We start from the raw sequence: 25,630 nt of genomic DNA on the forward strand, positions 1-25,630 counted from the left end.
ATAAGAAGTCATCATCGGAAAGAAGTGTGTGGACTTAGTCAACCGGTCCACAATAACCTAGACCACATCATATTTCCTTGAAGTCCATGGTAACCCTACTAAAAAATCCATAATGATGAGCTCCCACTTTAACTCGTTTCTGATGCTCGTACTTCACCTATTGACAATTCAAATACTAAGAGACATAAGCAACAATATCTTTGATGGTAGGCTAGAAACCCGTATTTTAACCATATTTTGCTCTCTAATTACTATACTTTACTTGTGTTTGAGCTTAAATGATGGTGATTTGCACTTATTACGTCTTTTATGCCTCGCAGGAAATGATTCCGAGTTAAAAAGGATAAATTGGAGCTAAATTAAATAATTTGGAGCTTCGAAGTCTGAGTAAAAGCCCAAGGAATTAAACTGGGATCGCAACTTGGGCTCGTGGACTGGTGTTGCATATGAAAATTGGAAGAATGCGTAAGAGCTACAGCAAAATGTACTAGTGCGTCGCATAAGGTGTAGTATTGAGCGTCGCATTAGTACAAAAGTTCGTCAGAAGTTTCAGAAATTCAGAAACTTGTAGTTTTTGGGTATGACAGAAAAATACACAATTGCGACAAGGGCGAATGGCGGGGTGCACACATTAGTACAAAAGTTTGTCAAACAAGTTAAGTTCAAAAAGTTTACAATAGAGCATAATACACTAATGCGACGCATCTTGCGTAGCACTGTGCGACGCGGGAAGTGTAAAATGTTTTCAAGTTTTCCCACTTCGGCTCAAAGAGGGTAGCTTGGTCCAGGCATGTTCCGACTTGGTATAAATACATTAGAAACACGTTTTTTAGAGGACTTTTGACCTTGGAAGATTTTGGAGAGTATTGGGGGCTTCAAGACATAAGATTTCATCATCTTTCCATCAATTCAATACAGGAGTTTGGATTGTAACGTTAGATTGATGTTTTCTTATTCTTTAACTCTATTTGTGATGACTTTCTCCATATCTATGGAGTAGTTTACTTTAGGGTTTGACATGATTTGGTGATTTGGTTGTTGTTTATGGATTTGACTATCGTTTAATTGCTTGAATTTATTGGAGGGGCTTTAATATTAGTTGTGATTTTATTCTTTATAGTGTTTAATCGAAAGAGGAACATCTTATTGAATATTATTGCAACGTATACCTTAGTTTATTTTGTTGATTCTTTGAAGTAATCGAGAGAGATTTTTAGGTTACCATTTAATTTAAAATTGAGAAATATTCACGAGAAATTTCTCTTAGATCATTCCTACTAATAGATTCTGGCAAGTTTCACTGCACTTCACATTAGTTTATTTAAAAGATTTAGATTTAATCGAGAGAGGAGTCTAAATCGGAAGTATAAGCTAATCACCTATTGAATTTGTGAGAATCGATAGAACCTCAAGAGTGAAATATAACAGTGTCATATTCAGGATAGCAGTCTTGCACCTATCATGTCAAAACCCTTATTCTTAGTCTTGATAATAACACATTGCTCTACTCTCTAGTTCTTTGTGATTAATTATTAATTTCTTTAATTTTAATAGTTAATTTTAGTTCATAATCATTCCAATCAAAGTGTTAACCATCCTGAATAGCATTAAACCAGAAATTACTTCAACATTATTTAAATCCAATCCCTGTGGAGATGATAATTAAACTATATTTTCTTTGGCTAGCGAGCATCAATTTCGTGTTGTGTTTTACGCTAGTCAATCTTTCTTCATTCTCTACCACCAATAGTGTTGTTTCAAGTTATGGTACATCTTCTTGACACTCGTATGAATGGAATAGCGCGAATTGTGAGTCTCTTTAAGGATCAACTCTCTCAACCAATCAATATTTGGAACACAAATCGAGTGCTAAAGCCGCATAACACAATCATCTCCAATTACAACCAATGGAGACGATAATTAAACTATACTTTCTTTGGCTAGATTCATCAAATTTGTGTTATGTTTTGCGCTCGTCAAATTTTGGCGTCGTTGCTGGGGATTGGCAATCAATAGTGTTCAAAATAATTTTTGGTGCTAATTTGGAATTCTTTTTCTTTTTAATTTTTTTATTAGTTAACTTGTTTTCAATATTGTTTTTGTAGCACCTGACAAGTGCTAGGGAGAAAGCTTGAAGAAAATAATTATGATGTTGAACTCAAGTACTGTTAAGATGGAGCACAATCAACCTAAGAAAACGATTGCAGAGTTAGCAGCTGAAAATTATCACAAGTCTGCTATTTGTTTTAAATGTAGTGAAAATCATCTATGGGTTGACTGTCAAGCAGGAAAGTATTCTTCATATGGTTCATCTTTTGAACATCCTCACTTTGTTTCTAGTCCATACAGGTATGAGGTTTTATCTGGGAATAATTGTAACTCTGGTTGGAATGAATACCCTTATTATAACTGGAACGAAAGCGAAGTGAGACAACAACCTCAAGAAGAGAATGGTAATTTAGAATTGCAGTTCACATCGCAATTTTGGTGTCGTTACTGCATAACACAATCATCTCTAATTACAACCAATGGAGACGATAATTAAACTATACTTTCTTTGGCTAGCATCATCAATTTTGTGTTATGTTTTGCGCTAGTCAAATTTTGGCACCGTTGTCGGGGAATGACAATAGTGTTCAAAATAATTTTTGGTGCTAATTCGAGAATTTTTTTTCTTTTTAATTTTTTTTATTAGTTAACCTGTTTTCAAGATTTTTTTGTAGCACCTGACAAGTGCTAGGGATAAATCTTGAAGAAAATAATCTTGATGTTGAACTCAAGTATTGTGAAGATGGAGCACAACCAACCTAAGAAAACGGTTGCAGAGTTAGCAGCTAAAAATTATCACAAGTCTGCTATTTGTTTTAAATGTAGTGGAAATCATCTATGGGTTGACTGTTAAGCACGAAAGTATTCTTCCTATGGTTCATCTTTTGAATATCCTCACTTTGTTTCTAGTCCAAAAAGGTATGAGGTTTTATTTGGCAACAACTGTAACTCTAGTTGGGATGAATACCCTTATTATGACTTGAACGAAAGCGAAGTGAGACAATTACCTCAAGAAGAGAATGGTAATTTAGAAGAGCTTATGTATAAGTTCATGAATAGTGTGGAAGAGAGACTTATGCAAAATGATGAAGCCACTAAGAACCTAGCAACGCAAGTGAGTCAAATAGTAAGTATACTTTCAGAAAGCTCATTGCATTGTGATGGTGACTATACAGAGGAGATACCCTATGAGAATGGGCCTACTCAAGAGGATGAGCATCTACAAAGAAAGGTTATCACTCTACAAGAACACTCTGTTTCAATTGAGATGATTGAAGATGAGACTTTGGTTGATTGTGAAGCAATAAAAGAAGAGTTCAAACCCCCATCCACCTTTCCACATTTATAATCTTTAGTAGAAGAGAATGAGGAACAAATGATCTTGGACATACCACAAGAATATTCACATGACCTTTCTTCTTTGTTTTCTTATTCTAACCTTGATCATGTGGATTTTATTTTTGAGGATTTACAGGAATATGCGCAGATTGATCCTGTGAAAGAATGCAGAAACAAGTTGAGGATGATCCTACAAGAACAATTCACCGCTCAAAATGAGGCCAAGAAAGAAATAAAAGAGCGGGGCTTGCAGATATCCTAAGAGGACTTTGTCCTGATGAGCTCCATAAAGAATCTCAAAGAGCAGAAACAAAGAATGAATTCAGAATTTGCGGTTGAGTTCATAAGTTCTCGAAAACGGAAAGAATTCAGGAGAGTTTTCTTTACCTCTTATTTTTTCTTTATGTGTCATGGGGACATGCCACAATTTAAAGTGTGGGGTGGGGTGTAATTATGAACATGTGTGTTTGTTTTTCTTTTCCTTATCTATATGTGTAATTTTGACGTTATTAAAAAAAAAATTGACTTTTCCCGACGATAGATTTCATCGACTGTCTTCTTGAGGGATTAAAGTCGGAACAAAATAGAAAAAAAAAGTTGAAAAAAGAAATCCAAAAGTATGTCTTTTAGTTTATTTTATTTTATTTTCTTAGATAGTGTAATAATACCGCCTTGGTTTTTCTTTGTGCCGCAGTTCTTTTTCAAGGGTTTTTACTTGAACCGGTGTAGTTAGCTTTTTTTCTTTTTATAGGAATAAGAATAGAACTCGTGAGTCATTATGCTAGTTTGAAAAAAACTTCCTTGATTTTGTATGCCTTGAGGGTGGTGAATGCGTTAGTTGTGACGCATAGGCTCGTTCTGACTCATGTATAAGTACCTTAAATTGTTTGATTTTGACTTTGCTTAACTGCTTTGACTAGAGAGTCGGGATAGATCCGATTTTAAGTGAGTTATGTGCCAATGTGTGAGTGAGGTTTTTATTAATATTATGTGCATGTTAGTTGATGTCTGGAACTTGCCTCGTATGGTTGCAAAGCGAAATAGCAATCTTGTTCAGTTTAGGAAGTGATATAGGCATTTCTTTATTGAGCCATTATATGCTTGTGACCTGCCTAATTGTTGTGTATCTTAGTTAGCTCCTTTGAGCCAATAATCCTATTTCTTTGGCAACCACACTATAAACCCCCTTTGTTTGAATTGACTTTTTGTTTGAACTTGTTACCTCTTGTGAGCTCTTGATTTGTTATGAACTTGTTAAAAGCTAAGTAGAGGTATGATTTGATTTTGAGTGGAATTGAGAAAAATCGAGAAAGGTGCACTGTTTAAAAATTTGTGAGAGCCACTTGTAGGGAATTGAAAAAAAAAAGTGAGTTGCTTGAAAAAAAAATTAGAACTTTAAAAATAAAAAAGGGGTTGTGTATGTATTAGAAAGAAAAAAAATTTGATTCCTTGCTAGTGGTAGTACTCATCTTGTTAGTGCTTAAAGAAATTGGGAGCTTGATGCTATTATGTGTGAGGTTGGGGTTTAGGTCAACTTAAGTGTGGGATTGACATGCTAATGTATATGTATTAAAGTGCTTAGGGAGGTGTAGTCACTATTATCTATATGTATCCTACACGTCCCGCAGCCTACATTACAACTAAATTAAATTATACTTGATCTTTGACTGAATGAGCTCTAATTAGTAGAGTATTACACTACGGACAAACATATGGTACGTCTTCTGTGGCACATGAATTTTATTTCTGAGAGCGAGTTAGGTTTTTCGATCTTGAATTCCTAATTGTTTTTGAACATTATTGTGTGTGGAACTACTCTCTATTATTTGTATGAGGGTACATGACTTGCAAAGGAAACGTAATGTATTTGTCTTCTGTGTTAGAGTAAGTGAGCAAGTTTAAAAACTGCATGGAGCTTTTGAGTCGAGTCTTGAGGCTAGGGTGTTACGGTAGGATTCTTAATCTACTTTAAATATTCTTGGCATGATAAGTTAGGGAAGTTGTTTGATGAGAAGGTCATATCTGTGTGAAGTGTAGTTTGATTTCTCGAGGACGAGCAATGGTTTAAGTGTGGGGTGTTGATGGTAGGCTAGAAGTTCGTGTCTTAGTCGTATTTTCTCTCTAATTACAGCACTTTGCTTGTGTTTGAGCTTAAATGATGGTGATTTGCACTTATTACGTGTTTTAGGCCTTGCAGGAAATGATTCCAAGTTAAAAAGATAAATTGGAGATAAATCAAGAATTTGGAGCTTTGAAGTCTAAGTAAAAGCCCAAGAAATTAAATCGGGATCGCATCTGGGGCTCGTGGACTGGCGTTGCATATGCATGTTGGAAGAAAGCGCAAGGACTATATCAAAATGTACTAGTGCATCGCATAAGGTGTGGCATTAAGCGTTGCATTAGTACAAACGTTTGTCAGAAGTTTGAGAAGTGCAGAGACTTAGCAGGGCACGACGCATTAGTACAAATGTTTGTCAAACAAGCCAAGTTCAGAGAGTTTACAATCGAGCAAAATACACTAATGCGACGCACCCTGCGTAGCACTGTGCGACGCGGGAAGTGGAAAAAGTTTCCAGGTTTTCCCACTTTGGCTCAAAGAGGTTAGTTTGGTCAAGGCACGTTCCGACTTAGAACAAATACACTAGAAATACGTTTTTTGGTGGACTTTTGACCTTGGGAGAATTTGGAGAGCATTGGAGCCTTCAAGACACAAGATTTCATCATCTTTCCATCAATTCAGTATGGAAGTTTGGATTGTAACGTTAGATTGATATTTTCTTATTCTTTAACTCTATTTGTGATGACTTCCTCCATATCTAAGGAGTAGTTTACTTTAGGGTTTGACATGATTTAGTGATTTTGTTGTTGTTTATGGATTTGACTATTGTTTAATTTCTTTAATTTATTGGAGGAGCTTTAATATTAGTTGCGATTTTATTCTTTATAGTGTTTAATTGAAAGAGAAACATCTTATTGAATATTATTGCGGAGTATGGCTTAGTTTATTTTGGTGATTCTTTGAAGTAATCGAGAGAGATTTTTGATTTATAATTTAATTTAAGATTGAGAAATATTCATGAGAAATTTCTCTTTGATCATTCCTACCAATAGATTCTGGCAAGTTTCACTGCACTTTACATTAGTTTATCTGAAAGATTTAGATTTAATCGAGAGAGGAGTCTGAATCAGAAGTATAAGCTAATCACCTATTGAATTCGTGAGAATCGATAGAACCTCGAGAGTTAAATATAATAGTGTCATATTCAAGATAGTAGTCTTGCACCTATCATGTCAAAACCCTTATTCTTCGTCTTGATAATAACCCATTGCTCTACTCTCTAGTTCTCTGTGATCAATTGTTAATTGATTTAATTTTAATAGTTAATTTTAGTTCATAATCATTCCAATCAAAGTGTTAACCATCCTGAATAGTGTTAAACTAGAAATTGCTTGAACATTATCTAAATCCAATCCCTGTGGAGATGATAATTAAACTATACTTTCTTTGGCTAGCGAGCACCAATTGCGTGTTGCGTTTTGCGCACGTCAATCTTTCTTCATTCTCTGCCACCAATAGTGCAGTTTCAAGTTATTGTACATCTTCGTGACACCTGGGTGAATGGAATAGCGTGAACTGTGATCCTCTTCAAGTATCAACTCTCTCAACCCATCAACATTTAGAACACAAATCCGGCACTAAAGCCGCATAACACAATAATCTCCAATCATAACCTCCTTGGCACCACCCCGCTGCACTATATCCTTTAACACCAACAAGTGAGGTTCATCAAACTGGCGAGCCTTGATATGCTCCAACAATGATGACTGTGCCACAACACAAGAAAGAACCCGTCTAGGCTCCGAAACATCCAACCTCACGAACCTATTGGCCAAAGCCTGAACATCCATCGCTAGTAGCCTCTCCACTACCAGTAAATATGCAAAATTGCATATGCTATCAGCCTTCTTACTCAATGCATCGGCCACTACATGGGCCTTCTCCGGATGATATAGTATATTGATATCATAGTCTTTTAAAAACTCTAATCATCTCCGCTGTTGCAAATTAAGGTCCTTCTGCATTAACATGTGCTAGAGACTCTGATGGTCGGTATAGACCTCACATGGAATACCGTATAAATAGTGCCTCCAAATTTTTAGTGTGTGAATAATGGTTGTCAACTCTAAATCATGCACATGGTAATTCTTCTCATGAACCTTCAACTATCAAGATGCGTAAGCAATCACCATACCGCCTGCATCAATACAGTGCCAATCCCAATACGCGATGCATCATAATACATGGTGTAGGATCCCAAACTTATAGGCATATTTACACAAGGGCTGTAGACAATACAGTCTTGAGCTTCTAATAGCTCAACTCACACTCGTCGGACCAACCATCTGAAAAGAGCACCTTTCTGGGTCAACTTTGTCAATGGGACTTAGATATATGAAAACCCCTCCACGAACTAGTGATAACAACCGGCTAAACCTACGAAGCTCCAAATATCTGTAGTTGAAGTGGGTCTAGGCAGTTCTAAACTGCCTCAATCTTCTTAGGATCAATCTTAATGCCCTCGGAAGATACAACATGTCCCGAAAAGGCAACCTAGTCCAACCAGAACTCACACTTCAAAAACTTAGCATATAACTGATGATCCCTCAAAGTCTGGAGTACTATCCAAAGATGCTGCTCATGCTCCTCTCGACTGCAGGAGTAAACCAAGATACCGTCAATGAAGACAGTCAAAAAGGAATCCAGATAGGGCTTGAACACCCGATTCATCAAATCCATAAAGGCTTTTGGGGCATTGGTCAAGCCAAATGACATCACTAGGAACTCGTAGTGATCATACCGAGTCCGAAGAGCTGTCTTAGGGAAATTTGATGCCCTAATCTTCACCTGATGGTATCTCAACCTCAAATCAATCTTTAAAAACATCTTGGCACCCTGAAACTGGTCAAATAAGTCATCAATCCTCAAAAACAGATACTTGTTTTTCATAGAGCTATCTTTCTTCTTCACAAACAACACCGGTGCACCCCAAGGTGAGACGCTAGGTCTAATGAATCCCTTATCAAGCAATTCCTGCAATTGTTTCTTCAATTATTTCAACTTAATTGGGTCCATACGGTATGGTGGAATAGAAATGGCCTAAGTGCCTGGAACCAAGTCAATGTAGAAGTCGATATCTCTATTGGGTGACATCCCCACAAATTCGTAGCAAATACCTCTGGGAACTCACGCATACCATCCATGGAAGGAACCTCCGCACTAGAATCGCAGATATAGGTTGAATATGCCAAATACCCCTTAATGACCATACACCGAGCCTTCACATATGAAATAACTCTACTAGTGGAATGGCTAGGAGTCCCTCTCCACTCTAATTGACGCAACTCCAGCTTGGCTAGTGTCACAGTCTTGGCGTGACACTCCAAGATAACATGATATGGAGACAACCAATCCATGCCTAAAATCACGTCAAAGTCCACCATACCGAGTAACAAAATGTCTATCCTAGTCTCGTAACCCACGACAGAGACCACACATGAGCGATACGCACAGTCTACCACAATTAAATCCCTAATAGGCATAGACACATAAAGAGGAGACCTCAATGAATCACGAGACAAATCCAAATATGAAGCAAAATAGGATGACACATACGAATAAATGGAACCCAAATCAAGTAAAACTGATGCATCTCTATGGCAAACTGGAACTATACCTGTGATGACCACATCAGACGACTCTGCCTCGGGTCTAGCTGGGAATGTATAGAAATGGAGTTGAGCCCCACCACTCTGACCTCTACCTCTCAGACAGCCTCTAACTGGATGGCCTCCACCTCAAATGGCCTAACCACCATCTCAAGACGCCTGACCCCTGCCTCTAACTAGCTAAGCCGGTGGTGGAACAACCCGTGCCAATATCATAGCACGAGTACCCTGCTATGACCTACTACTCCTCAATCTAGGACGGTACCTCCTGATATGACCTACGTCGCTGCACTCAAAGCAACCCTGCGGCTGGCTTAACTACTGAGTCTGAGACAATCCCTGATGACCTGAATGACCACCATAGCAACTCTGTAGCAGGGGTTCACTAATAAGAGCTGAAGGTATACTGAATACTGATTGCTCAGAATGACCTAAAGGATCGTGAGACACCTACAGTACTGATTGAACCAGCCTGGTAGGATGACCTCTGCCAAATGAGCCTCTGCCTCCAGATGAGGCACCACTAAAACCACCAAAATGTCGAGGTCGTTTCTATGATGCTGCCTCTTTACCCTGACCACCAATCCTCTCGATACTCTAGCTATCTCCACAACCCTACTGAAAGAATTATCATCCTAAGTTTCTATGACCATTTGTAGCCTTATAGCCCTGGCCTCTGCCCCTAGTAGTGGCAGCAACCTATTGCTTTGGCTCCTGACCAGCTATGGATATTGTGTGTGTCCTCACCATTTGTGAAAGATCAAGAATAGAATGATTCAAGCTTAATGATAAAATAAAATCACATGATAGAGAAAGAAAGAAGTGGAATTTTCCTAAAGAATTATAGACTCTAGAAGATAATTACATACATCTCTGTACCGATCCTCTAGACTCTACTAAGCTTGTTCATGACTCATGATACCTAGGCAACCTAGTGCTCATATTAGAGAAAGAATTGGAATTTTCCTAAAATCGTATGAAAGAGAAAGTTTTCATCTTGTTAGTACTTAAAGAAATTAGGAGCTTGATGTTATTATGTGTGAAGGTTGGGGTTTGGGTTAACATAAGTATGATATTGACATGTTAATGTATCTGTATTAAAGTGTTTAGGGAGGTGTAGTCACTATTATCTATATGTATCCTACCCGTCCCATAACCTACATTACAACCAAATTAAGTCCTACTTGATCTTTGACTGAATGAGCTCGAATTAGTAGAGTATTATTGTAAGGTCCCGTAAAATGTTTCCTAACAACCCGGGTTCCGTGATGCCAAGGTAAGCGTAGAGGTTAATAATAGTAGAAATTCTTCGCAATGAGCTTGCGAGCCGTGGTTCGGACTTTTTGGATTGAACAGTGCGCTGGGAGGTGAAGGAAAATGTTGGGCAGAAGTATGCATTTTTGCGGCGCATTCTGCGGTCGCAGAACCACTCTGCGGACCGTAGAGTGGGGCAGATTTCTGGGGCATTTTTGATGCCCAATTTCGCGGCCATTATGCGACCACATAACCGTTTCACGGGCCACATTCTTGTCGCATATCTCGCCTTGGAATTTTTTGGAGGGAGGTTCTGCGGTGCACTATGCGACCACAGAATCATTCTGCAGTGCATTATGCGACCGCATAACAGGTCTGTGGGTCGCATAGTGACCGCAGACCAGACCAGTTCCTTTAGAGTTCTTGCCCCCATTTTTGCGGTCATTTCACGGACCGTAGAACCCGTTCCGGAGCTTCATTTTTGGGGTTTTTAAACCCGACCCAACCCCATTAAAACACACCCCATAGACCATTTTGAGCACATTTATGATATTTTAGAGTGAGAGGGAGAGTAATTAGAGTGGGGGAGCAATCTTTAACCATTATCCACCAATTCTTGCTCAAATATTTAGGATTAACAAAGAGAGTCTTCACCCTAAAGGTAAAGAACCTATGTCCTAGCTCCCAATTTCGAAAGTTTGCAATATGGGTAATTAGAGAGGCAATTATTGGGTGTGGGGGTTGTTGTCTTGCATGCATGTATCCTTGAAGTATGTGGGAAGGTTGTGAGCTAAAAATGGTAGAGAGTAGGTTGGAAAAAGATGGAATCATCCACAAAAGGGGGCTTAAAATATTGAGGCACACCTAGTGTTTGATAATATACTCAAATGAGCTAAAACCATGTTCATCTTCCTAATTTTGGTTAAACTTTGTTATATTGCTAAAATAGATTGAAGTGGCTAATATTCCGGAACATCTTAGAGTTTTAAGAAGCTCAATTGAGGTATGTTGGCTAAACCCCCTTCTTCTTAGAACCGAATCCCACGGTGTTCATGCAATTGGAGTAAGCCCTTGATCATTATAGAATTGGCGATTTCTAATGTGTTTGTGTTGAAGGATGTAAGTTCGATATTTATTCTAAATGCTTCATCATGTTATCTTGTTATTGAGGATGTGTTCAAAAATGTGGAATATGTGTTAGAAATGTTAAGACTTCATGTCAAGATTAAAATAAAGTTTTTTATGCCCAATTTGTATGAAAAGCCTCTATGTGCCTAAGGTTCACAAATTGCACATATGTGAATTTAATGTCTTGAATGTGAAGCCTTATTGTTGTTGATAATGATAATGATATTGAATGCAGAAAAGGGGTCTGAAATTATGAAATACAGCCAAGTGCCATGAATGACTTTGTAATCGTGATCACTAGTGCCAATGAATTGAAAGATATGAAGGAAGTATCATGTGAGATGGTTGACTAAAAATGGTAACGTCTTGGGTGAGACGGCTTAGCCGATCGGGCCGTGATCGGATGCCATGCCGCACACATGACGGTACTGTGCTGGAAACTATAATGAAATTATGGTAATGTCTCAAGTGAGACGACCTAGCCGATCGGGTCAAGACCGGACTCTGTGTAAGAATACAGAGGCATTGTGAATTGTGGACTATCGGCACTAAAGATCACCCAACCTAATAACGTGAAAGTTGACTTGAAAACTTATGTGACCTTTAAATTGATGTGTTAATATTAATTGAAAGCTCTTGTTGAATATTTGACTGTTCCTCTTTCATTATTATTCATTCTATTGAGTTGGTGTTTAGCTATACATATTAGTGCTATTCGACAGTACTAACGTCCCTTTTGCCGGGGGCGCTACATCTTTAAATGGATGCAGTGGTTACATAGAAGATAGTGCTGCATCCTCTTCTCAGCGGACTCGGTGAGCCCCATTTCATTTTGGGGTCATGTATTGTACTTTTTGTTTATATTATGGTCACTTTTGAGGTATAGCCGGGGCCTTGTTGCTGACACCATCTTTACTCTATTTTGTATCTTTAGAAGCTCCATAGACACTATGTAGGTTATATATGGGTGTTGGGAATGTTAAACAAGTTATGTTGTGTTTGATCACTTGTTCCACTCGAACTATAAGAAATGTGTATTTTGAGACATAAAGGCACAATGACTAATGAAACAATTTAGGATTGTATGAATGAGATTCCTATTGTATGATTAATGAAATCATGTATCTTCTTGGTCATGGGTTAGTTGGGTAGATAGTATCTAATAGGTTTGCTCGGCCGGATTCACTCGGTTGAGCATTGGTCGCGCTTCCCGAGGTTAGGGCGTGACAAACTTGGTATCAGAGCCTAAGGTTTTAAAGTGTCCTAGGATGTCTCAGAGTCGTTTCTAGTAGAGTCCTTCTTATCGGTGTGTTGTCGACCATATCTATAAGTTGGAGGCTACTTGGACATTTAGGAACAATACCCTTCTTTGATATTCTGGATCGTGTGATGAAACTAATCGTACAATTGTTCCTCCTCTAACTCGTGCATTCCTTTAACTTTCAGTATATGGCACTTAAGAAGAGAGTAAGAACTGGCCAAGGAGCCAACACCACCTTAGGAATGGCAGTGGACCCTTTATTTGATGATGCGGGTGAACACCCGAGGGGTAAGGATAATCCCATGACTGCTACACTACCTGATTCCACTACCCCGGCCCAGGCCACACCAGTTCCTACACCTACTGAGGGTGCTACCGTTCCACCACCTGATATTTCGATTCTACCTCCAGCCCCAGCATCTGGCTCAGGTATTTCTGATCGGGATTTTAGGGGAGCTATTTAGATGTTGACTCAGATAGTGGCTTCTCAGGCCCAAAGGTCGAATGTTGCACCCACATCTTCTAGACAACAAGGGGATTGTAGTGGTTCCAGGGTGAACAGGTTTTTGCAGTTGGATCCTCCGGTGTTCACGGGTGCTAATCCCAAGGAGGACCCACATGACTTCATTGATGAGATGCATAAGACTCTCCGGGTTATGCGCGCTACTAAACGGAGGGAGTGGAGTTAGCCACCTACCACCTGGAAGGGGTGGCCTATTCTTGGTTTGAGCTGTGGGAGGACTCTCGGGAGGAGGGGAGCCCTCCAGCGAGATGGAGTGAGTTTGGTAATGCCTGTATAGACCATTTCTTGCCCGCCGAGACTAGGGCAGCCCGTGCTACAGAGTTTGAGAATCTTAAGCAAGGGAGTAGGAGTATGTGGGAGTATCACATGGAGTTCATGCGCCTAAAAAAATATGCCATTCTCATGTTGCCTACTATGGAGGCTAGAGTGAGACGGTTTGTGCAGGGCCTTAGACCCTTGGTTATCAATGAGGCCGCTACACCTGCCTTGAATTCAGATATGAACTATGGGAGGATGCTAGCATTTTCTCAAGCTACAAAGAACCGTAAGTTGAAGAACATAATGGAGCGAGAGGGTACCAGCAAGGCCCGGTCCGCGGGCAACTTTAGGGAGTCATTTGGTGGGGGGAGATCAGCTTTCAGGGGAGGGTCATTAGGGCCATCCCAGTCTGTTGCTCAGTCTTCAGCCAGTGCACCGCTAGCAAGGCCAGTCAGCAACGGGGAAGTCGTTTCAGGCCCAATCAGGGCAACAGGGGACCCCACCAGCAGGGCCGATCAGGAGGGAGATTCCAATAGCAGCGGAGACCCTCATGCCCTAGGTGTGGGAAGATGCACCTGGGGATCTGCTACATAGACTTACCTATATGTTACGGGTGCGGATTGAGGGGCCATATTCAGAAGGAGTGTCGTTTATCCCACCAGCGTAAGGGTAGGGGCACAACACAATCATCCGATTCTGCAGCTGTTACATCTTAAGCACCTCCTCCAGCTCGAGGTACTCCAGCACCAGCGGGGTGTGGTGAAGCTAGGGGTGGTGCGCAGGAGGACCCAACCGATTCAATGCTATGAGTGGTCGCCAGAATGCAGAGGCTTCTCCAGATGTTGTCACAAGTATATTGATAGTCCAAACTCATGATGTATATGCTCTTATTGATCCTGGTTCCACCTTGTCCTATGTTACCCTTATGTTGCTATGGAATTTGGGATAGAACCGGAACAACTTCCTGAGTCGTTCTCTGTATCTACTCTGGTTGGCGAGTCTATTGTGGCCGCACGGGTTTATAGGGGTTGTGTTGTCACGGTGCGTGGTCGGAACACCGTGGCCGATCTCATTGAATTGAGGATGGTTGATTTTGATGTAATCATGGGAATGGATTGGCTTTATTCATGTTTTGCTAAGCTCGACTGCCGAACTAGAACTGTGAGGTTTGAATTTCCTAATGAGCTAGTTGTTGAATGGAAGGGGGATAATGTGGTGCCGAAGGGTAGGTTTATTTCTTGCATCAAGGCCACGAAGATGATTAACAAGGGTGTATTTACCATTTGGTCCGAGTTACGGACACTACTGTTAAGGTACCTACACTCGAATATGTGCCAGTTGTGAATGAATTTCTAGAGGTCTTTCCTGATGAGCTCCCTGGGATTGTGCTAGACATGGAGATTGATTTTGGGATTGATGTGATGCCAGGCACGTAGCCTATATCTATTCCGCCCTATAGGATGGCACCAGCAGAATTGAAGGAGCTAAAAAACAATTGAAGGATTTGTTAGAAAAGGGTTTCATCCGACCGAGTGTGTCGCCATGGGACGCACCAGTTCTCTTTGTGAGGAAGAAAGATGGATCACTGAAGATGTGTATTGACTACCGATAGCTCAACAAAGTCATAATCAAAAACAAATACCCACTACCAAGAATAGATGATTTGTTTGATCAGTTACAGGGTGTTAGATACTTCTCCAAAATTGATTTACGATCCGGGTATCACCAATTGAACATCAGGGAGCAGGATAATCCGAAAATAACTTTCAAAACCCGGTATGTGCACTTTGAATTTCTGGTAATGTCTTTTGGGCTAATAAATGCCCCTGCAACTTTCATGGATCTTATGAATTGGGTTTTCAAGCCTTTTCTCGACTCCTTTGTGATAGTGTTCATTTACTATATTCTTGTGTATTCATGAGGTCGGGAGGACCACGCCGATCATCTCAGGGCAGTTTTGCAGAATCTTCATCACCACCAATTGTATGAGAAATTTTCAAAATGTGAATTTTGGCTAGAATCTATCACATTCTTGGGTCACGTTGTCTCTAGAGAAGGAATCAAGGTGGATCCTCAAAAGATTTCAGCAGTAAAGAATTGGCCTAGGCCTATAACGCCAACTGAGATTCGCAGCTTCTTGGACTTAGAAAGGTATTACAGGAAGTGTCACGCCCCAAAACCGAGGAGCACGACCGGCGCTCAACTGAGTGAACCCGACCGAGAAAGCCTATTAGATTTCATTCTACCCAAAGTCATCCACGAATAGAGATAATACATATTTTCATTATTTAGACGAAAATGTGTTCATGTCTACAATACCAATTCATTTCCAACAGTTTCATCATTTTTAAAGTCTCAAATGGACAAGCAATACAACAACAACATAACATAGTTTGTCTTTCCCCAGCACCAATACACAACCCACATTATGTTTACAGGGCCTCTATAGATAAAGAAGAGTACAATGATAATACCGGCAACAAGACCCCGGCTATACCTCAAATAGAATACACAAGTACAAAAGATTCATGATCCCAGAATGAAGTGGGGCTCACCAATTCAGCTTGGAAGAAGGTGCACTGCTATCACTGATCAATATCTCCTGATGTAGAACCTCCTGCATCCATTGAAAGATGTAGTGCCCCCAGCAAAAGGGACGTTAGTACTGTCGAATAGCACTAGTATGTATAACTAAACACCCTCTCAATAGAATGACAAATAATACAAATAAGATTATCATAATATCAATGAAAGCCTTAATCAACATCAAACCTCAATTTAGGATCAAGACAGTGTTCAAATTAATTTCCATATCTCACATTGGGAGATTTTTAGTATCGATATACCATTGTCCACAATACCATTATTCATAATACCGGTACCACCGTAGTCTTAGAATGGAGTCCGATCACGACCCGATCGGCTAGGCCATCTCTTTAGAGACATCAACCACAATTTCTCTCAATATCAATACCATCGTCTTTAACACGGAGTCCGATCACGACCCGATCGGCTAGGCTATCGATTAGGGACATCAACCACAATTACCATTTTAGTTATAATTTCCAGCACAATCACCACCATGTGTGCGGCATGGTGTCCGATCACGACCCGGCCGGCTAGGCCATCTTATTTGAGACATCAACCTTTTTATATCAATCGTCGCATTTTATATTACTTACACATCTTTTCATTTCATTGGCACTGATGGCCATAATTATAAGATCATTCTTGGCACTTTGGCCATATTCAGTATTTCATGCTCACCTTATCAATTTCAAATATCATTCTCATCATCAACAACAAATACAATTCAAATCAAAGTGTGTAGTACACATGTGAGAAATTTAGAGTCTAATGTACATAGAGATATTTCACAAAATTTGGCATAATAGCCTTCATTTGAACTTGACTTAAGGTCGAAACATTATTAATGCACAGCCCATATTTTAACACATCCTCAATTGGTAACATAACATGAATAGAGCATTTGGGATGCGTATTGAACATATATCTTTCAACCCAATCTTACTCGGAATAGCCAGTTTCATAATAAATCACTCGGGACTTACATAATTTACATGAATATCGTGGGATTCAATTCTAAGAGAAGAGTTTAGCCAACATACCTCACTTGAGCTTCCTTACACTCTAAATGTTCTGGAATTCTTAGCAACTTCAATCTATTTTAGAAATATAGCAAATTGAACCAAAATTAGGAAGATGATCATGGTTCTAGCTCATTTGAGCATTTTATCAAACACTAGATGTGCATTAAGGTTTCAAAGTCCTTTTATGGAGGATTCCATCATCCCACAACCCAACCTTTACCATTTTTAGCTCAACAATCTTTCTACACCCTTTGATAACACATGCATGTAAAATAACCAACCCTCTTGCCCAGAAATTATCTTGCTTATTATCCATTTCTACAAAAAATTCAAAATTGAGGGTTAGGGTGTAGAATCTTACCTCTAAGATGAAGACCTAGTGAGTTTCCCTTCTCAATCTTCCAAAACTTGGGCAAGAAATGAAGAACAATTATTGGAGAACATATTTTCACTCTAGGGCACCCTCTCTCACTCTAAAATGTCAGATAATAGCTCAAAAATGACCCAAAGAGTGTATTTAACGAAATAGGATCGGGTTTTAAAAACCCAAAAATGGAGTTCCAGAACAAGGTATGCGATCGCATAACCGATATGCGGACCGCATATCGGTCGCATAATTGGTTACAAAATAGCCAAAAGAATTGTTTGTGTATGCGGTCACTATGCGGTCTGCATAGCTGTTATGCGGTCACATAATGTACCGCATAACAGTTATGCGATCGCATAGTCTACCGCATAGTTACTTCCAACTGACCCAATTAACTGCCTCACTCTACGTCCATTATGCGGTCCACAGAGTGGTTCTGCGGTCGCATAATGGATCGCAGAAATGCACTTTTCCGCCAAAAATATTTCTTTACTTTCCGGTGCATTGTTCAACCCAAAAGGTCTGAGCCACGGCGAGCAAGATTGCTGCAAAGAATTTTTAAAATCCTCAAACACGTAAGCCTAGTCCGATACCATGAAACATTATTTTCTTTGCAAATTTTACCGGGCTTTGTACTTAAATACTTTAAAAAATTTTGGGATGTTACAGGAAGTTTGTGGAGGGGTTCTCTACTCTTGCCTCTCTGTTGACTAAATTGACTCATAAAGCAATTAAGTTCCAATGGTCCGATGCTTGTGATAGGAGCTTCCAAGATTTGAAATCGAGATTGACTACAGCGCCAGTGTTGACCTTGCCAAAGGGTACAGATGAATTTGTGGTATATTGTGATGCTTCAAGAATTAGGCTTGGGTGTGTGTTAATGCAACACGACAAAGTTATAGAATATGCTTCTAGGCAACTCAAAAATCATAAAAAGAATTATCCAACACATGGCTTAGAACTGGTGACGGTGGTTTTTGAATTGAACATTTGGCGTCACTATTTGTATGGGGTCCATGTGGAGGTATTCACGGACCACAAGAGTCTTCAGTATATTTTCAAACAAAAGGAGCTAAATCTGAGGCAAAGAATATGGCTTGGGTTGCTCAAGGATTACGACATCGATATTCTACATCACCCGGGGAAAGCCAATGTTGTGGCGGATGCGCTTAGCCGAAAATCTATGGGTAGTTTGGATCACTTGGAGGTATATCAAAGGCCAATGGACAAGGAAGTCCATCTATTGGCTAGTTTAGGAGTTCGCCTTACAGACTCTGGTGAAAGATGGGTAATTGTGCAAAATAGGGCTGAATCATCGCTTGTTGTGAAAGTCAAAGAGAAGCAATACAACGATCCATTTTTGGTGCAATTGAAGGAGGGGATTCAAAAACATAAGACTACTATTTTTGCTCTTGGCATGGATGATGGTACACTAAGGTAACAAGGGCGACTATATGTTCCGAATGTAAATGGTCTCCGGGAAAGAATCATGACCGAGGCTCACGCTTCTAGGTATTCCGTACATTCAGGTTCTACAATGATGTATCACGACCTCAAGGAAGTCTATTGGTGGAATGGCATGAAAAGGAATGTGGCGGACTTTGTGGCAAGGTGTCCGAACTGTCAACAAGTGAAGGTCGAACATCAACGGCCTGGTGGGTTGGTACAGAACATAGATATTCCAATATGGAAATGAGAGATGATTAATATGGATTTTGTGGTAGGATTACCACGTACTCCGTGCAAGTTTGACTCAATTTGGGTGATTGTGGACCGACTCACGAAATCAACACACTTCTTGCCAGTTAAATCTACCGACACAGCGGAACAGTATGCTCAGTTGTATATCAGGGAAATAGTCAGGCTACATGGCACTCCAGTTTCTATCATTTCTGATCGAGGGGGTCAGCTCACGACCAAGTTTTGGAAGACATTTCAGCAAGGTTGGGGTACTCAGGTGAATCTTAGTACCGCTTTCCATCCCTAGACCGACTGGCAAGCAGAGCAGACTATTCATACACTTGAGGACATGTTGCGTGCTTGTGTTCTTGATTTCAATGGTAGCTTGGATGATCATTTGCCACTTATAGAGTTTTCTTATAACAATAGCTTTCATGCTAGTATTCAAATGGCACCATTTGAGGCATTATATGGTAGGAGATGTAGATCTCCCATTGGGTGGTTTGAGATTAGGGAAGCAGAGTTGATAGGGCCAGACCTTGTACATCAGGCTATGGAAAAAGTTAAGATCATAAAGGAGCGGTTGAAAATTACTCAGAGTCATCAAAAATCCTATTTGTATGTTCGTCGTAGAGACTTGGAGTTCAAAGAAGATGATTGGGTATTCTTGAAGGTTCCCCCATGAAGGGTATTATGCAATTTGGGAAAAAGGGAAAATTGAGTTTGAGGTATGTCGAGCCATACAAAATCATCCAGAGGATCGGTCAGGTGGCGTACAAACTTGAGCTACCACCCGAGATGTCATTAGTGCACCCGATATTCTATGTATCTATGTTGACCGCATAATAGTTATGCGGTCCGCAAAATGACTGCGAAAATGGGGGCAAGAACTGTAAAGGAACTGGTCTGGTCTGGTCTGCGGTCACTATGCAGCCTGCAAACCTTTTCTACGGTAGCATAATGCACCGCAGAACGGTTCTGTAGTCGCATAGTTCACCGCATAACCTCCCTCCGAAAATTCCCAAGGTGGGATATGCGACAAGAATGCTGCCCGCGAAATGGTTATGCAGTCGCATAATGGCCGCGAAATTAGGCATCAGAAATGCCCCAGAAATCTGCCCCACTCTGCGACCAGTCTGCGGTCCGCAGAGTGGTTCTGCAGCCGTATAATGGGCTGTAGAAATGCTTACTTCTGCCCAACATTTTCCTTCAACTCCCAGCGCACTGTTCAATCCAAAAAGTCCAAACCACGGCTCGCAATCTTGCCGCGAAGAATTTCTACTATTATTAACCTCTACGCCTACACCAGAAACACATCTTACAAACATGTATAGAACCCAACGATGTAACATAACTCATAACAATACCAAATGTGGCCTCATGTGAATAATATATAAATAAAAGGAACACCTTTACATTAACTGAACAAGTGATACAAAATTCATAGGCGACAGGTTCATAAAAGAAAGGATTACATAGCTATTCAAACAAGTGAGGATACATTTTCTTCATTTCTTCCTCGGCCTCCCACGTGGCCTCTTCAACCTGCTGGTTTCGCCATAACACTTTGACGGAGGCAATTTCTTTATTCCTTAACTTTCGGACTTGTCTATCAAGAATGGCGACCTGTGCATGATTTAGAGTTTGCATCCCCTATTCACGCTCTCATGATTTGGAGGCACTATCCATACGAGGTTCCACGTGAGGTCTATACCGACCATCGGAGTCTCCAACACATGTTCACGCAGAAAGACCATAATTTGCGGCAGTAGAGATTGTTAGACTTATTAAAAGACTATGGTAACATCATATTATATCATTCGAGGATGGTTAATGTTGTGGTTGATGGCTTGAGTAGAATAGCAGAGAGCATAAATAGTGTGGCATTTTTACCAACAGTGGAGAGGCCACAAGCCATGAATATTCAGGCTTTGGCCAACCGGTTCATCAAGTTGGATGTTTTGGAGCTTAACAAGGTTCTTGCTTGTGTTGTGGCACACTCATCACTGTTGGAGCATATCAAGGCTCGATAGTTTGATGATCCTCACTTGTTAGTGTTGAAAGACACGCTCGGCGGTGTAGTTATAAGGAGGTTGTGATTGGAGATAATGGTGTTATGTAATGACCCGGACGGTCATTTTATGTATTTTTGCCTCGTTTCCCCCCATTTGATGCTTTACATATGTGTATTTGTGATTATCAGACTAGCGGGGGATGGTTAGTTTGGTTTCAGGGGAGTTTTGCATTGAATTGGGACACATAGTCCGTTGGCTGGAGGCTTAAGTTGTAAGTGTTGGCCGGAGTTTGAGTTTTATGTAGATGACCCAAGAATGGTGCTTTGATGGTTCCAATAGGTTTGTAAGGTGATTTTGGACTTAGCTGTATGCCCGGATTTTGATTTGGGGTTTTCTAGGTTGATTTGGTTCTATTTGGTGAAAATTAGTAAGTTGAAGGTTTATAAGAGATATAGGTTTGACCATGAGTTGATTTTGATGATATGATGTTTGGATTGTGGTTCCGGGAGTTGGAATAGTTCCGTCGTGTCATTTGGGACTAGAATGTAATATTTGAGGTCATTCTAAATTTTGTAGGCATATTCGACGTAAGTTTTGAATTTGAAAATTTGGATTAGTTCCTTATGTTCTAATTGAGGTGCGGTCCGTGGTTTTGATGTTGTTTGGTATGATTCGAGGTCTCGAGTAGGTCCATGTTATGTTTTGGGATTGGTTGGTGTGTTTGGGTTATGTTGGCATTGCTGAAGATTGTTGAGTCTCGTGTTTACGCATCTACGGAATTGTGGTCACATATACAAAGCCGCAGAAGTGGATGATGTTACATGAAAGCGGACTGGGCTGCAGGCAAGGGGAAGACTGCAGATGCAGAAGTTGGAATGTAGAAGCGATTTCACAGAAACGGTAAGAGGACCGCAGACGTTGTTGGTCGGGGAATAAGCCATTCCCACATCTCCAATCGATTTTCCGCAAATGCGACATTTTGGACATTTTGGATTATCATTTTTCATTATTTAGAGTTATGGATATTGGCTATATGCTATTTTTGGAGGGATTTCACAACAATTTAATGGGTAAGTGCACTAATGGATTTTGGTGTTAGATATTAATTATCCATGGATTATTACACCTAGTTTATGTGAATTAAAGGTGGATTATGGTGGTTTTTGACTATGGTTTTAGAGATTGGAAATTGACGCCTTGAGGTTTGGATTTGGATGAAACACAAATATTTGGACTCGTATTGGAATAAGTGTTCAGTATTTGTGAGTTTTGTCATGTTCTATGGTGCGGGCCTAGGGCTGACTTTGTATAATTGCATCAAAATCTTAGCTTTACTAGTTGGGCTTTCTTTCTATGGCTTCTATTGATATTATAAAGTTGTTTTGGCTAGATTCGAGCCATCTGGAGGTTGATTCACGCGGGGAGGGCTTTCTTGAGTACTCATTTAGCTTGCTTGAGGCAATTATCTTACCTAAGCTTGGTTGAGGCACTAGTTGCATGAGTTATTAGTGAAAGCTACATGCTATGGGTGGAGCACATATGAGGGGATGGAGCCCATGTGCGTATACCAGGGTATTATCCATGTTCGGGGTAGTGTTTAAGCTATTATATGTCTTGAATCGATTGCTAAGATTCATGTTATCATACTTCTTATGCTGTATTCCCTTCGTGAGCAATTTGGAATGATGTTAGAGATTATTTGTTGATTGATCTCCTATTCAAACATGTTAGTTGCTATTCTTGTGGCGTAATCACCTGACTAGAACTGTGGTAGCACACTTCGCACAATCCTATACTATAGCATGTCACTTATATCTGTCCATGAGTATGTAAATTGATATACATTGTTCATGTACATGTATCTTTGTATGTGCTTTATGTGTGATATGGACTGCGTTGATAGCACGTGAGTTGTCTCTGCGGACCTGAGTTATTTATCACGTGAGTTGTCCGTGCAGTGTGTGGATAAGGATACATCCCTCTAAGATCACCCTCGCATGTTTCTCTCTTGATAGTGTACACGCAATAAGAGGAAAATTGGCCATTGTCTGTTTTGGTTATTTAATTTTTCTCGACTTGCAATTTCCTTGGATGTATACATGTTTTATTCACAAATCTTCTCTATATGCTAGATCATGAATGTATACATGCCTTACTTTTGCATATCTTCTCTGTATGTTGGATCTTTAACTGAAATAGAGCATTTTCGGTTTTTTGTGCACCAAGGAGGGTCACTCTGATTTATGACTTGATGATGTTATTGCTATATACTTGTGAGAATTATGAACTGTATGGGTTATTAGCAAGTATTATTAATAATTCTTGTCTTTATTACCTCGCTAATGTTAGTTATGATACGTGTTCAGTACATGGGGTCGGTTGTACCCATACTACACTCTACACTTAATTGTGCAAATCCTGGTGTTGGCCCGCACCATGTTTAATTATGTTTTGTTGCGAAGAGTTGCAAATAGACGACGTAGAGCTACATTTTGACCGCACACCTTAGAAAGTGTTTTCATTTTAGTACTGTTGTCTTTCTTTTTGATAGTACTGTTATTTTCGTATTCCAGACTTATATCTCTATTTTATAGCTCATGACTCAGTGTTTACCAGTTCTGGGAGATTTGTTTTGTATCGGCACAGTTATTTTGTGTTATTGGCTTTAGACCTATATTATTCTCGTTATTTCTATTATCTAGTACAACTCTTATTATGTTTGACTTCTCTAGAAAGTAAGTTAGGCATCATCACAACCGGTTGGTGGTTTTGGAGCATGACATGTTATGCGGCTTCAGGGCTATGTTGGTGTTCCTAATGTTGATGGGTTGAGAGAGTTGATCCTTGAGAAGGCTCATAGTTCATGGTATGACATTCAACTAGGTGTCACGAAGATGTACCGTGACTTGAAGAATCACTACTGGTGGCGAAAGATGAAAAACCATATTGTTGGTCATGTCTCTCGGTGTTTGAATGTCAACAGGTAAAGTATGAGCATTAGAAACCGGGTGGGTTGACTCAGAGATTTGAGATACTGGAGTGTAAGTGGGAGCGCATCACTATGGACTTTGTGCTACGCTTACCACGGACCTTGAGGAAATATGATGTTGTATTGGTTATTATGGTCCGGTTGACTAAGTCCACACACTTTATTTTGGTGATGACATCCTATCCTTCAGAGCGGTTGGCTCAGATTTACATCGGGGAGATTATCCGCCTGAAGGGTGTGCCCATTTTCATTATTTATGACTGGGGTATGCAGTTTACATCACAATTTTGGATAGATATGCAACATGAGTTGGGCACGCAAGTCAAGCTGAGTAACGTGTTTCATCCTTAGACGAATGCATAATTTGAGCGTACTTTCAGATATTGGAGGATATATTGCGAGCTTGCTCTATGGATTTCAAGGGTGAGTGGGACTAGTTCTTACATCTAGCGTAGTTTGCCTACAAAAACAGTTATCAGTCCAGTATCCAGATGGTTCCGTACGAGGCCTTATATGGGGAGGCGATGTCGTTCTCAGGTTTGTTGGTTTGAGCCTGAGGCTAATTGTTGGGCAGCGATTTGGTATGTAATATTGCTAAAATAGATTGAAGTGGCTAATATTCCAGAACATCTTAGAGTTTTAAGAAGCTCAATTGAGGTATGTTGGCTAAACCCTCTTCTTCTTAGAATTGAATCCCACGGTGTTCATGTAATTGGAGTAAGCCCTTGATCATTATAGAATTGGTGATTTCTAATGTGTTTGTGTTGAAGGATGTAAGTTCAATATTTATTCTAAATGCTTCATCATGTTATCTTGTTATTGAGGATATGTTCAAAAATGTAAAATATGTGTTAGAAATGTTAATACTCCATGTCAAGATCGAAATAAAAGTTGTTATGCCCAATTTGTATGAAAAGCCTCTATGTGCCTAAGATTCCCAAATTGCACATATATGAATATATGTCTTGAATGGGAAGCCTTATTGTTGTTGATAATGATAATGATATTGAATGCGGAAAAGGGGTCTAGAATTATGAAATACGGCCAAGTGCCATAAATGACTTTGTAATCGTGATCACTAGTGCCAATGAATTGAAAGATATGAAGGAAGTATGATGTGAGATGGTTGACTGAAAATGGTAACGACTTGGGTGACACGGACTAGTCAATCAGGCCGTGATCGGAAGCCATGCCGCACACATGGTAGTACTGTGTTGGAAATTATAATGAAATTGTGGTTTTGTCTCAAGTGAGACGACCTAGCCGATCGGGTCAAGATCGGACTCCGTGTAAGAATACGGAGGCATTGTGAATTGTGGACTATCGGCACTAAAGATCACCCAACCTAATAATGTGGAAGTTGACTTGAAAACTTATGTGACCTTTAAATTGATGTATTAATATTAATTGAAAGCTCTTGTTGAATATTT

Source organism: Nicotiana tomentosiformis, chromosome 1 (genome assembly GCF_000390325.3).
Source record: "Nicotiana tomentosiformis chromosome 1, ASM39032v3, whole genome shotgun sequence".
Classification (NCBI taxonomy): domain Eukaryota; kingdom Viridiplantae; phylum Streptophyta; class Magnoliopsida; order Solanales; family Solanaceae; genus Nicotiana; species Nicotiana tomentosiformis.